The sequence below is a fragment of the Phoca vitulina genome, unplaced genomic scaffold (genome assembly GCF_004348235.1).
Source record: "Phoca vitulina isolate PV1807 unplaced genomic scaffold, GSC_HSeal_1.0 scaffold61, whole genome shotgun sequence".
NCBI classification, from domain to species: domain Eukaryota; kingdom Metazoa; phylum Chordata; class Mammalia; order Carnivora; family Phocidae; genus Phoca; species Phoca vitulina.
Window position 1 is genome coordinate 2,288,475 of NW_022589764.1, and position 15,519 is coordinate 2,303,993.

The following is a 15,519-nucleotide window of genomic DNA, read 5'->3' on the forward strand; positions in this document are numbered from 1 at the left end:
TAATCTTGACAAGGGAGACTCCCATGTCCTGATTTGCTGGTTTCTGACTAATCCAATGGTGTTTGCCATGGCATTGGCCATGATCAATAACTAATTATTAAACCAGCATTTCTTTCCAGGGCTCCTCGTTAAAAAATTGCTTTTGGCTGAGAGAGAAGGAAAAAGGTCGTCACTTTGACATGGTCGCGAGTCTTTCAAAATCCAGTGGGCCGTCCAATTGAATTACTGTCCTAAACTAATTGATATAAATTTGAACAGAAGAATGCTTGTTACTGCAGAATCTCATAATGATATCCTTGGCAAGAAGCGTTGGAGAGGGGAAAAAAAAAATCTCGGCACCAGTTACAAAGCATCCACACACCACTCTAGAATTAGAAAAAAAAATAAATAAAGTTGAGGTTGGGGGAGCAGCTGGACACAGTTTGATGGCATGTTCAGACTTATCATATCAACAATATTGTGAGCACTGAGGTAGTCAGTCTCTCCTATTTTTATAGTCATAAAGAGGCAGAGAGCCCTTTGATATATTATTTAACTTCTGTACTGATTATAACTTGCAAAGCATTTAAGTGACACCTGTCATTTCATTGTTACCTAAGGCTCTGGGTTTGAGCCCATCTGATAAGATGTTGCTTCTCAATGACACAACTTTGAAAACTGGGAGTGTAAAAAGAGCAGCACAAAAATATCATAAGCATTAAAAAATAAACTGTTCCTCCCAGTCGCCGTCCCTCTTGCCCTCATCAAGTGACGAATGACAAGAGAGTGAATAATGTAGCTTCCTGCGTGAAATCTTTTATGTTTGCCTATTGATTTAAATATAACATTAGACTAAAACATCCAACACCTAGGTTTGTTTAGATGAAAAGTTTAGATGTGGAGGAACTGCTTTAATCGAGCTGTTGGGTGAGAAATAGATCCACTTCTCTACCAATTTGTGAGGAAAAATCTATTACGCTGGTGTTTCTAATTGCGTTCCTGAAGTAGATGTGCCCTGTAGGAAATCACACTTCCTCTTTTAGTGGTAAGTTTGTAGGACTGCTCCGTCAGCTCAGGCCTGCCTTTCTTCCAGCTTTAGCCATTCTCTGTGTATTTATCCTATTTGAGGTTAAAGTTCCTTGAAATTTCCCTTTCTTTCAGATGTTTTCAGCCTTGTCCTGATGCAGTATCTTGAAAATTCACATCTACTGGATTTATTTCCAATTTTATTAAACTGCTTAAAACTCATTGAATTATCTGCCCTCCCCCGCCACTGCCTTGCCCAATTTTAAAAGTAAATTTTCAAATAATGGCCTTTGTAGCGAAAGTAAGCTCTAGCTCTCAACCCTGTTTTGCAGTGTCTTAGATTATTCTCTTGGTTCTGGAGTACTTTATGATATGATGTAATGCTTATAGATCTTAAATATATTTTTTTAAGATTTTATTTATTTATTTGACAGAGAGAGAGAGCCCCTAGATTTTAAATATTTTTAATCAAATAAAGTCTGTTAAAAAAGTAAAATCAGGGGTGCCTTGGTGGCTCAGTTGGTTAAGATTCTGACTATTGATTTCAGCTCAGATCATGAGCTCAGGGTTGTGAGATCCAGCCCCAAGTCAGGCTCCACTCTAAACAGGGAGTCTACTTGAGATTCTCTGTCTCACTCTCCCCCTGCCCCTCCCCCTTGCTCTCTCTCTAAAATAAATAAATAAATCTTAAAAAAATAAAATAAAATCAATGTTCATTTCCATGTTGTTTGTGTGAAGTTTATTTAGATAGCATGGTCATTTGGTCACTATAGAAAATTGAGGACGATTGTATTATCATGATCACCCTGTAATCATAGTCAACACTGAGTCAGGCAGGAGGCTTGGTCTTTTGCCCGAATTCTTTCATTTCACCTCAACACAACATAAGAGGGCACACACTTTATTCTAACTTTAGTGATGAAGAAACTAAGACCTATGGCTTCTAAGTAATTGCTCAAGGTCCTGGAGACCACACTTGTCAAGGTGTGGGTTTGAACCCATATCGGAGTAAGCCCGAAGCCTGCAGTCCATAGTGACATCAGTGTGCTCAGAAGCTGGGGACCGCGGAGGTTCAGTTACAGGGAGAAGCCAGGTGCCAACGGACAAATATTTCTAGGAGCTGGAGCCCTGGATTGGAGCTAGTGGTCACAATGTCTACCAGGAAGGATGAAGGTGGCAAATGTTGGAATTCCCTCAATCTCCTTTAAGAGCACAACAGACCTGATGCCCAAGAGAAAGCATTTATGCCTCCCCCCCGACCCCCCGGGACAGAAATGGGAGACTGGGTTGTTAAGTGAGGTTTCCTAAGGCCTTTTGGAAGAGTCTTTGAGTCCTTAAGATTGTGGGTTCCAGCTTCCCCTTTTTCCAATGGAAAAGACCTTGGACTGAAAAATTTCTGCCCCACACTACCTGCCACCTTCCACAGAATCAATGGCCTGCTACCCAGGAAGTTTGAGTGGGGACTGAAGTGACCGACCCATCAGTGAGAATGCACTTGCTTTCAAGGTCAGTTCAGAGTAGGAGTTAATGGGAGAGAGGGGAAGGAGGAGGAAACAGTGGGCAGTGTGTGGGGAAGGGAATTGGCAAGTATGGGTATAGTAGGGAGGGCATTGCATTGGCAGCCATGACAGTTAGAGTCACAGAGGATAGGAGAACCCCCCCAAATGGCAAAGGGCCTCAGGGAAGGAGGGGCTGGTTCCAAATATTATCTTCACCTGATCCTAATTCGAATACTATCCATGTCGTTCTTCTCTTCTGGACGTAGAATCCAACATACAAGAGCTGTAATTTTATCCAGAGAGCCTACACTGGTATATTCAGGTGAAGAGTATTCCACGGGACAGGTGGGCCACATCTACTGATAGAAATAAGACCGAACGTATCTGTTATGACCCACACTTGTAAATGGATTGTAATTTGTTATATGAACCAGGCCTCAGGCTAGATTAAAAGTGGAGTTCAGCTATGAGGTATTTACGAGAAACACACAACATGGTAGCAACAACAACAAAAAAAGGAAGACAAAAATACATGTGGAAAAATACAAAAGCAACAAAGGCTTATGATTTTAATGCCAAAATACAACGCTTAGGAGGAGGGATCGAGAGGAGAATAGAAAGAAGGCCAAGATAACAGGAAAAATCACAATGAAGATATAATAATATGAACCTTCAGGCCCGGATAACATTGTATTGAGACAAAGAGACAGAGAGACAAACAGAAAGAGAGAGAGAGAAGAAGAAAGAAAATCTGGGTAAAATGTAAAGAGAATTAAATTGGGAGACTCTAACCCATCAAGTAAGCAAAAGTGAGCACAGTTTTGGAAGATCAGAACAACATTGTAAGACTGTGTAAAAGCAACCTTTGCATACTAAAACCCCAAAAGTTCCCAAAAGAAAATGTAAAGCTCACACATTCTAATCAGAGGATTTGGCCTCACCTTCCCCTTAAATTAGAGTTAATTGTTTCTCTGTCTCTCTTAAAACAACTTAAAAAAATGAGAGAGAGAACAACCATGTCATTTTTATTTCTGTTTTCTTGTGGCATCTAGCCCTGAGCTTTGTACAGGGAAAGGAATCAAGAAGTATTTTTTTAATTTTTTTATTGTTATGTTAATCACCATACATTACATCATTAGTTTTTGATGTAGTGTTCCATGATTCATTGTTTGTGCATAACACCCAGTGCTCCATGCAGAACGTGCCCTCTTTAATACCCATCACCAGGCTAACCCATCCTCCCACCCCCCTCCCCTCTAGAACCCTCAGTTTGTTTTTCAGAGTCCATCGTCTCTCATGGTTCGTCTCCCCCTCCGATTAAGAAGTATTTTTTAAATAATAGAATTTTAAGCTATTATGAACCCGTTTGTCAGGAATAGTACATAAGTGGTGCACCTGCTGCTCACCCCTGCCCCCAACCCTATACCGGACCTAGAATAAAGCTACACATTTCCTCCTGGTGATTGAGCTTCTGCTCCTTGTCCAAATTCAGTGCTAGCGTCATTCCCGCTTGCTTCAGTTCGGTGAAGTTCTTGCCCATTTTCGGGATATTGGCTTGTGGGATCTCTTTCTAGATCATCTCATTCCTTCTCTGTCAAAGCCATCATTTCCCTTTCATTCTTCAGGTATCACCTTTCCTGAGAAGCCTTCCCTATTGTCTTAAAGTCTATCCAGGATTTGTTTTTATCAGGTATGGTAAGGCAAGCAACCACAGGAAAAGCTGTCATGAAGGAGGAAGGTTGTAGCCCCAGATGAAACAGGAGGTGTGACATGCCCCACTGGGCCCCACAAGGAAGCACCAGGGTCAGTCAGGAGGAGAGGGAGCGAGGGGAAAAGGTGGGAGAGGTAAGGCAGGCTAACCAGGCTTATGATTGGCTGGTTTGAATCATTTCAGTGGACTCCAGGGCCTAGGGTTTTCTCTAGTTGTCTCCTACTTGGTCCTGGTGTAGTTAGGGTAGATGGAGAGTGTCCTGGAGTGTGAAAGCTGGACGGAGGTAGTTGAGATATATAGGTTTTGAATTAGCTGGTTTGTGCAGGAAAGTAGGAATTGGCTAGCCCTGAGAAGGACTGTCTTTCCAAGCTTAGCAAGGTCCCAGATGTCACAGCATCAGAATATACAGAATATGAAAGGCATGATTAATAGACGTCTGACGGTCCCATCTCATTAGTGTTTCTATGTTCTTCCCAGCCCTTCCCAGGTGCTATATATTCAAATCACTTCTGTGTGCTTCTCCAAGATGTAGCTGGGCATGGCTTTTTAGGTTTTTAGGTTTTTGTTTTTTTTTTTTGTAGTTTTCATCTTGCCCGCACATGAAGATCACCTGGGGAACTTTCACAAAATACCATTGCCGAAGACTCATGCATAGATATTCTTATTTGATTTCTCTGGAGTGGAGAATGAGTGTCGTGTTTTAAATTAGGTGACTGTAATGCACTGTCAGAGTTGAGAATCACCACCCAGCCTATGAATGCATAGCACCTAATGATCTGGAGAAACCAGTTATGGTAATTTCTAAATGTTGACATTAACTTGCAGACAGGCAAGAAGGTACTATTTACCTAAATTATAGGCATTTAAGAGCATTTATTTACTTAGTATTTTAAAATTAAGCTTTGGGTGACATTAAAGAAGTATCATCTATTTGGTATCTAATGCAATGCATTAGTATTTTTTATGCATTTACAAGAGTTAATTTTCTTAATTGAGGAATTTTATGCATTGCAAGCACTTATTAACTCACAGTCTTAAAAGTTTTGGGACATCATCTAAAAATGTCTGAATCATATGAGAAAGCTCAGAAGAACCAGAGATGAAATGCAAATGAAACGTTAAGAGTAGAGTTCAAATAGACTCCGAGCTGGAAATGAAATTCTTAGATGAAAATGGATGGAGAATATTGAAAAGAAAAAAAAAAAAAGAGAAAAGAAAAACAATTGGAAATGAGAAGGGGAGGAAAACACTGTTGGAATAACAATGCGGAAGTACTGAGTTCGAATAAGGAAGACAGTGAAATCGACGAGGACAAGTAAGACACATGAAAATGAATGACAGTCGGGAGCACGGCAAGATATTGGGGGCAAGAGTTAAACCCATCAAATAATACACCAACTGCTATCCTGATAGAGAGGTTTCGCTCAACCGGCTGTCAGAGGCCCCTCCTCCATTATGAGAGCTGCTCACAGCCGAATATAAGCTAAGATGCAAGAAACTCTAGAAGTACAGCACAACCCAGAAACTCCATCCATGCCAGCGGGGCCTGGATGAGTCCCAGGCAAGATCTACAGAATATGATCACTGATTTTACTCGATATCATGTATATAAAAAAATGTGTCATCTATGTCTTAATTGTATATTCATTAATATCTTATTGGTTACCATTGATATCTGTTAAAGCACTTCATGTTATGCCTACTGGAGCTCGTTGGTAATTGTTTTATTTATTTGTTTGTTTACCTGTGTTTTTTTGTCTGCTTCCCCCAATAGACTATAAGCTTCTTGAGAACACAGATGGTACGTGATCTTGTTTGCTGTTCTCTCCTTGGTTCCTGCTGCATTATTTGGCACCTCGTAAATGCTCTGTTACGGTGGGCTATGATGTGAAGTAATGCCTATACCATGGGAGTGTCATAAAATTATAACTTAAGTAGGAAAAGTAGAATACGGAGTTGGGAAGGAAAGCTTGAATGACCTCAACTGGAGATTATAGGAAAGGCTTTCACAGAAGGTGGTGAGTTTGCGAAGCTTTCAAAACGCGGCAATTGAAGTGAAAACACCAAATTTACCATCCTGGCCCCTGTCACTACTGTGGGGCTCCTCCGAACCACAATAATAGAGCAGTGTCAGCACCCCCACCTCCTCAACCTTCGCTGGAGTGGGGAAACACACCATAACTTAATTGGTAATCTTACCTGATACCAAAGGTTTTGAAAAAATGAGTTTTGACATAATTGCTGACTTAGTCAAGGACACTCTATTACTTTCATAATTGTATGACTGTTTCTTATTTCCTAAAAAGAAAAAAAATCTAGTTCTGGTTTATTATAGAAATCAAAAGTGAAACAAAGCAAGTACTTCTAAGTAAAAATCACACACACACACACACACACACACACACAAATCACAAATCACAAAGCAATTTGAGCATGCTCAGTCTGGGTGCAAGAAAACAACAACAACAACATATAAACACTGCTGTTTTGTACTTTTCCAGAAACCTGAGTGTGAAGGTATGAAAAATGAATATTGAATGTTTAAAACTATCTTCTCCCCCGTGAAAAAAAAATTCTCCACGCCGAGTCTGCAGGGAGAGTGCAGTGAGCAGGAGAACCGTCTCTTTAGGGATTTGCAAGATAATCTGGCTCTGAAAATTATAACTTGGAAGGAGGCAGGCTCTACCCTGGCCCTCACCGAGTTGTAATTCTTCACCCGTGAAGAGAAAGCTGGAAGTGCCGACGAACGTTGTGTAAACCAGCCTCCCCACGTCAAAATAGACGTTGGCCTGTCACTGTTGGCCTGTCACTTCAAGGGTGACCCTGTTTTGGGACTCTGCTACTTGAATTTAGCCCTGAAAGACAATGCTCAGCTTCCAGTTGGCCTTTCTCAATCAATCAAAAAGAGTCATGGAAATAATTATTAGGCTGGATAATTATTTTACAAAGTAGAAGGTGCTTCCCTTGTCCATTTACATTTCCGAGCCGTTCATTACTTCCCTGAATACTAATCATGGTGTTCAGCCTTGATCACTTGTTTTTAGGCAAGGGGTCAACTGAAGAGATGGAAGGAAGACCCTGGGCATTTGCAACGTAAAAGAAACCTTTCACGGGAGAGTGTTAAATAATAAATGCGATCCTGGGGTGATGGTACTGCACATCTCAAACATGGAGCAGAGACCCCGGAAACACGACCATCAGCCCTGTACGCTGGGAATTGCCAAATTCATCGCGAGTCATCTGCTCTTTCTCTTAAGGGTGGGAATTATTCTGTGGTTGTGGTTTGAGTAGAAGGAAGACGACGTGTTATCGGGATCAGGAAGCTTCACAGGTTTGTCTGTCATTTCACATTTTTGTATTCTCACACTCGCAAAAGTCCATGCTGGAGCAAAGATTTTTTCCTTGTCATTATTATTGTTGTCTTCACCCAAAGTAAGCTTTTGGGACATTCCATTGCCTTTTCTAGTTCTGTTTGGCTGGCTTCTGGAAGCACTCAGCTCAAATTCTCCCAACAGCTGAGGTGTGCTTATCACGGATGACTCTTATTTTTAGAATCTCTTGTCTTGAATGGAGACATGACTCAGTCCAACAGCCAGTCTGTGAGGTAAACCCTGGCCTGACCTGATGTTAAACAAAGCTTCCTTTGCTTTTGGAAGTTAAAAAAAATGTGCAGTCTCAGCAATAATCTGGTATAAGATACCAGGCAGGCCCTCACTCTTTGTTTATTTAAGCCCTCTGAGGTTTAGGGTTTTCTGCTTGGGGCTTCCTCTAAGTTCTGAAGTTCAGCCCCAAGAAACATTGACAGTTGCAAAGCTGAGGTGATTTTGGACTCATTTGCCTTCTGGGTGGTGACATGAGGCAAATTGTGGGACAGAGGGGATTCGTATGCTTAAACTTTTGTCACATGTTTTCATATGGGTCTTCTCATTTCATTTTCATAATGACCTTGTTATATAGCTATTCTCAAAGTGTCCAGTTTATAATTGTCAAACAGAGGCCTGGTGGTAGTTTGAACTTATGACCCCTTGACCCCAACCCCCATATCTTTGGTATACATCACACTTTTGGTCCCATCTTCTGCATGATGAAGCCAGACAAGCTTCATGGTCCTCCTCCCCTTCTCATACTCTTCAAGAGACACTTTTATGAATTTTTCTACTTTAAAGTTATGCCATATGTTGCTAGTTATCTACTTATAATCCATTCCTTGTGGGATTCTCCAATTTTGCTCAGGGTAGCAATTGATTTCTCATTCCCTTTGGCAGCCAAGAGAGGCATGCCTGTTTTGGCTAAGAAGATATGAATGAAGTCTATTGGTGGTACTCCCATGAAAGTTATTATTTCCCAGATATAAAGGGACAGATGCTGTCAGCCTTTCACCTTTGATCCTTATCCTTTCTTTCTTTCTTTTTTTTTTTTTTTAAAGATTTTTATCCATTTATTGAGACAGATAGTGATAGAGAGAGAGCATGAGACGGGGGAGAGTCAGAGGGAGAAGCAGACTCCCCTCCGAGCAGGAAGCCTGATGCGGGACTTGATCCTGGGACTCCAGGATCATGACCTGAGCTGAAGGCAGTCGCTTAAACAACTGAGCCACCCAGGTGCCCATGATCCTTATCCTTTCTTTCTGCCTTCATTGAGACTGTGCCTCACTCATGTGGTGCAGTAGCCATTTTACAAACACAGATGAAAGAGACACATTAAGGATTGCTGAATGGAAATTTGAAGGTGCCAGGGTCTGATGCCATTATAGAGTTACCATATCATCCATGGAATCACCTACTTGTGCATTTCTTAATAATAAGGAAAATAATTCTAGTTGAGTTTTGAGTTTTTGTTATTTGCAGCCAAACACAATTGGACTCAAGGCTTTCTTTGTCATTAAATTAACTGTACCCTCTAAGAAAGTATTGCTGAGTGCAGTCACAAAGAGGGCCATTAGGACTGAATAACAGGAATCCTAAATACTATGAGAAAATACTGTGACAACAGTGTTGCAGTTATCAACTGCTGTGTAACAAATCACCCCCAAACTTTGTGGCATAAGGAACAACCTTTTATTATGCTGACCGATTCTATGGGTCAGGAACATACAAAGGGCATGGGGAGAGGTTGGGGGAACACAGAGTCGGGGCTCAGTTTGCAAGACCCAAAGGCAGGAGTTACTTGAAGACTAAGAGCTTGAATCATCTGAAGGCCTGCTCACACATTTGCTGGAGGTTGATTTTGGCTACTGGCTTGGGCCTTAGCTGGAGAATCTGCCAGAACACCTACCTGTGGCCTTTCCAGGTGGTGTCTCCACTTCTTTGCAAATGGTATCTGGGTTGCATGCACAAACATCCCAAGAGCTGTATTACCTTTGATGACCCAGCCTTGGAAGTTATAAAACATCACTTGCTCCATAATCACAAGTACCCACATCTGAGGGTGGGGGCACACAGATTTATTCTCGTCGGGAGGAGCGTCAATGTCATAGTAGAAGAGCGTGTGAGACGAGAGCTCTTATCATGGCCGTCTTGAAAGATACAATCCACTCAGCCATTCAACAGAGTGTACCAAACACCTCCAGGAACACTAAATTCTCCTTAGGTTGCTGTGGACAAGAACAAAGAGAAGGCATAAAAAATAGTAAACACAACCTTTATCTTTTCAGTTCCTTTCAGTTTTAGATGTTTGTGAAAAAGATTTAATAATGGCTCCATTTACTGAGACGTTCCTATGGACTGGGCACAATACTAACTTTTTACATGCATTGCCACTTTTAATGCTCACGATACCCATGAGGTGAGAATTACTATTCCCAGATTACAGAAGACGATCAAAGGTTGAATCACTTTCCCAGTCTCTATAAGAGCTGGATTGTCATTCAAATCTAAGTCGGCCAGTCTCCAATGCACTTGCTACTGCTCTCCATTCATAGAAGCTAGAAGCTGCCTTCCCTTTCTTGCCCATTCAGCTCAGGAGTGACTTTCTTGCCCCAATTTATTTGGTCCCAACTCATGTATTGCTCTTATTCTGTCAGCTATGCCCCTAGATTCTTACCATCCCAGCTGCCTGCTTGTCGGCCCCTTCCTTACAGACATATGCATTGGCAATTCCAGCCCTGACCCTTTTCTGGTATTCAGTGGGCACATTTGCCTTATGTGGAGAACTTCCTACTCCATCACTCCCAGCTTGGAGGTCACCATCTGGTTCTTTCTCCCACCTACAGTTTTTGGGGGAATTCAGGTAATTGATTGGCTAAGGGAACCATGGTCGAGTATTGCCAACTTGTATTTTCCTGTTCACTTATAAAGAAGGCCAACCCTTCCGTGCAATGATGTGGTTTTAGTACCAAGCAGTGGTAACAGTCTTAAGAAGTCTCAGGATGTGTTGGTTTAAAATTGTTGGAAAAGTCATTTAGGGCCATGCTTGTGAAGATTTTAAATGGGTATGAGTACCTGGAGATTGTGTTAAAATGCAGTTTTGGGCTCATTAAGCCTGGATAGAGTCTGAGATTCTGCCTTTCTAACCAGCTAATACTGGAGGTCCTTGGACCACACTTTGAATTGTGAGGCTCTAGGGCAGCAATTTTCAGCCTTGGTTGCACATTAGGATCACTTGGGGAACTTTAAGAAAAGACTGACATCTGGGTTACAGCCTCAGAGATTCTGATCTAACTGATTTGGGATGTGGCCTGGGCGATAGGATTTTGAAAGCTTCTGATGGTGATTCTAATGTGTAGCCCAGGTCAGGAGGCAGTGGTCTGGATGGCTGGACTTCTTCATTTACAGAACAACATACTGTATACTCACTGGGTTCCAGGCTAAGTAGTGAAGTGCTAAGGGTAAAACAGTGTAAAAGAAATACATAGACTCTAGAAGGAGAAACAAATAATACACAAAAAAACAAATTCCTAATAGGATATATTAATCAGGTTTTTAAAAATACTGAGAATTTATGTATGAAGTACAGTATTGATGGAAAGAAAACCAATTCTGTTAATGGTAGGTTTCTATGTATTCTTAGTGAACTTGTAAATTGTACTAATAAATTAAGAATTATAAAATTGCCCATATTCTTGGATGTAATAGTTTCCTCTTAAGAATTTCTCCTCACGCACTGTTTCTGGGAATGTAAATTGGTACAACCACTGTGGAGGACAGTATGGAGGTTCCTGAAAAAATTAAAAATAGAAATACCATACTATATAGTAATTCCACTACTGGGCATTTACCCAAAGAAAATGATAGCACTAATTTGAAAAGATACATGCACCCCTATGTTGATTGCAGCATTATTTACGATAGCCAAGATATGGAAGCAACCCAAGTGTCCCTTGATAGATGAATGGATAACGAAGATATATTAATATATAAATAAATATAATGGACTATTACTCAGCCATAAGAAAAAATGAGATCTTGTGACAACATGGATGGACCTAGAGCGTGTTATGCTAAGTGAGATAAGTCAGACAGAGAAAGACAAATATCTTAATGAATCTAAATGTGGAATCCAAAAAACAAAATAAGACAAAACAGCAAAAAACAGAAACAGACCCATAAATACAGAGAACAAACTAGTGGTTGCCAGAGGGAAGGGGGTTGGAATGATGGGCAAAATGGGCGAAGAGGAGTGGGAAATATAAGCTTCTAGTTATAGAATGAATCAAATGCAGAGCATAGAGAGTATAGTCAATGGTATTGTAGCAATGTTGTATGGTGACATGTGGTAGCTACGCTTGTGAGCATCCTATAATTTATAGTTATTGAATCACTATGTTGTATGCCTGAAACTAATGTAACAGTGTGTGTCAACTATACTTTAATAAAAAAAAGTAAATGATTTTTAAAAAGTTTTTTTTTTTTTTTTTAAGTTCAGTTAGTTAACATACTGTTATATTAGTTTCAGGGGTACAATATATGATTCAACACTTCCATACATCACTCAGTGCTCATCATGACAAGTGCCCTCCTACATCCCCATTACCTGTTTAACCCATCCTCCCACCCACCTCCTCTCTGGTAACCATTAGTTTGTTCTCTATAGTTAAGAGTCTGTTTCTTGGTTTCTCTCTCTCTCTCTCTCTCTCCTTTTTTCCCCTTTGCTCATTTGTTTTGTTTCTTAAATTCCACATATGAGTGCAATAAATATGGTATTTGTCTTTGACTTATTTTGCTTAGCTTATACTCTCCAGTCCATCCATGTCATTGCAAATGGCAAGATTTCATTCTTGAAAAAAATAAATGCTTTTAATGTATGTCAAATAGAGAAGAAGAATATATCCCAAATGATATTCTTACAATATTAAAAGAAAAAATGTTGAAAGGAAACAGTAAAATACTAATTATTTAATTAAAAATAAATTAAACACTAAATTAAAATAAAAATGAACCCAACAAGTCAACCAGAGTGCCACACAAATCAATGAAAACAACTTGGAAAAAAATTCCTAAAAGAGAATGGAGCAAATTCAATTTTGTGATGGGAAAAAAAAAAAAAAAAAAAAGAATTTCTCCTGAAAGGAGGGGGAAAACAGAAGGGAAACCTCTTGTATTGACACATCATTGAAAACAACTTAATAAGGAAATTAGAAAATTAGTTATGACCCAGAAACTCATTGATGTTTTGTGAACCTATCATATTTTAGTTCTATGTGAGTGAAGACCCTGTCTGTGTTTTCATTTGCTACAGAACCCAGGACCTGGCACATTCCAGGGTCTCTGGAAGTATGTGCTGAATGAGTTAACTAAACGCCATTATTCCATAGGGTATGAAGATAAGAGGAGATTTTTATATTGTGATATTTGGTTATGACTGCAATTATAATGGTTTTGATGAGGTCATGACTTAATGTCCTAGGGAGGCAATGTAACACTAGCTAACATTTTAATAAAATTTTATGTCTTTTGGAAAATCCTGTCTGAAGATTCTATGCATGATTTTATCCAATGTACTTTTAATGTAGATCCACTGGTTAGAACCAATTTATCTTAGAATTCAGAGCCAAGAATGTGTTTGCCTAAAGACTGCAAACTCCTTGCAGGTGTAGACTCGACTTTATTCTTCATGTGCATGGCTCTCAGGACAGTGTAGAGCATATGGTGAGTGACCAAGAAAAACTTTAAAATAAGCCACTGATGAAATGGAGGGACTTACACATTTTCCTCAGATATGAGAATCATGTAACGTAAGACGTCACTTCATGTCTGTCAGGAAGCTCTGAGGCCACTTTTCATATTCTACTTGAGTATTCTAATGACTTTAGGTGCTTGAGATATGTCTGTTTTCTTTAAATATTTTTGCCATGTTCTAAAATTTTTCAATTATTTTTATTATTTTTTTGTTTGGTTTATAAGATCCCTCACATTCTTCATGAATCCTTCAGAGATGAGGATGTTGAAAATCTGGAAAAACCAGAGGGTAAGTGGTAAGCAATAAGAAAAGTGAGTATATATAGTTGGAAGGCATAATGCCATCTTTTTTATTATTTACTCATTTATGTTTCCTGAGTCCTTGTAGTCCATAATGCTCACTGACTTATACAATGTTGATAAAATTATTTGATTTGCACATTTCCCTTTTTTTAGGTAAGGGCATATGTAGTTTAAAGTGTTGACTATTCTGTTTCTATAGCCAAAAGAGAACCTTGCAAATTGATTATACAAGGTAGAAATCAAAGCATTTTCATATCTAATCTAAAAGAATATTTTCCATGTGCCCTGACCCCAGAAACAGAATTTTCTCTGGGAAGTTCAGTGAAATCTGTCACTCCTTGATTCTTTAAGAATGGAATTGTTTAGATAAATAATAATGAGTGAATCCTTATGGAGACCCTACTATGTGCTCTCATTTTCTTTAAAGAACTTTTCCTTCATTAATTCATTGGCTCTTTGTACCAAACCTATGAAGTAAATGCTATTAATGTACCCATTTTATGTGTAAGAAAAAAAAAGAAAACAAACAGAAAAATTCAGCAACTTGCCTGTTTCACACTGCTTAATGGCAAAGCAGCTTTTGAACCAAGGCATTCATGCCCTTAGTAACAGCAATTGACTGACTAATAGAACTACCAGAAGTCTTAGAAAAGTGTAGTTGGCCTCAAAGATATAAATATTTGCAGCAAGAACAAGACTGATGTATTCGTAATAGGATGACTGACATCAAATTTATTCCCATGAATTATGAACTAAAACATAAAGACAGAAACCAGAAAACGGCATTCTTTTCACTTGATGAAATGAGAAAGCTAGGCTCAGAGACATTCAGGGCTTGCTTCAGGTCACACAGCTACTTAGCAAGAGACTTAAGACCAGAGTCCTATGACCTAGTGCTTGGCCTCAGCTTATTGGAGACACCTGTGAATTAAGAGCCTTAGCGCAAGAGACTCGGGACTGTCTCCACCCTAAATCTTGAGCTCATTCTGCTACTCTTACCCGTTCCTGCTTTGTATATAAAAGATCACCTGCTTGAGCCAACTACATGTTTCTTCTGACAAAATTGTGTAAATTTGTGTTTCTTTATACATAATGCTTGTGTATTTCCCTTACAAAGAAGTACATATCTGATGGCAAAGAGTTAAACAAAAAAAGCATGAATTAAAAAAAAAAAATCCTACCATCCATATAGGGCCTTCTCATTGCTATAATGATATCAGTTGCAACAAGTCTAAGGCCCGACCTCATTACAAGGGTTTAATTGCATTGTTACACAGTCTCACTTCTCCTCTCTGGCCTCTTTCTCTTTATGACAGCTTTAGAAAGGAATTTCAGCTCAAGGTCAAAGGAAATTAATTACTGCTTTCTTAATCTGTGCTCATCTACGTTTAGAAAACTTTAGGCTTTCTACCAACATATTCTTGTCTCCTATTTGTATAGACCCAAACTTACAAAAAGTAACACCTCAGACCTTTGTAAAAAAAAAAAAAATGCAAGAAGCACTCGAATAGCATGTATTTAATAAGTGTGGATCATATCCCAAGAAAGCACCAGGTGTAGAAGAGAAATTCCAGCCATTTAGCAAAGATAGAAATGCTTTAAAAGTTGAGAATTATCTTACATAGAAAATTGCATCCAATAATTAGACTGAAGGCTATTAAATTGGAGTGTTAATAATGTTAATCTAGTAATGCCAGTAGAAAAGAATGTTCTAAGATAAAGGGATGATGAGTGGGCATATCAATTGGCTATAGAAGGACATAGCTACAGATTTAAATATGTCTTTCTGTGGAGCATTTCCATCTGTAGTTGGTTTAAGCTTTAGGAGGAACTGATCATTTTCATTATTTCATTAACATTCTCAAATATCCCTTCCTTTCCTGTC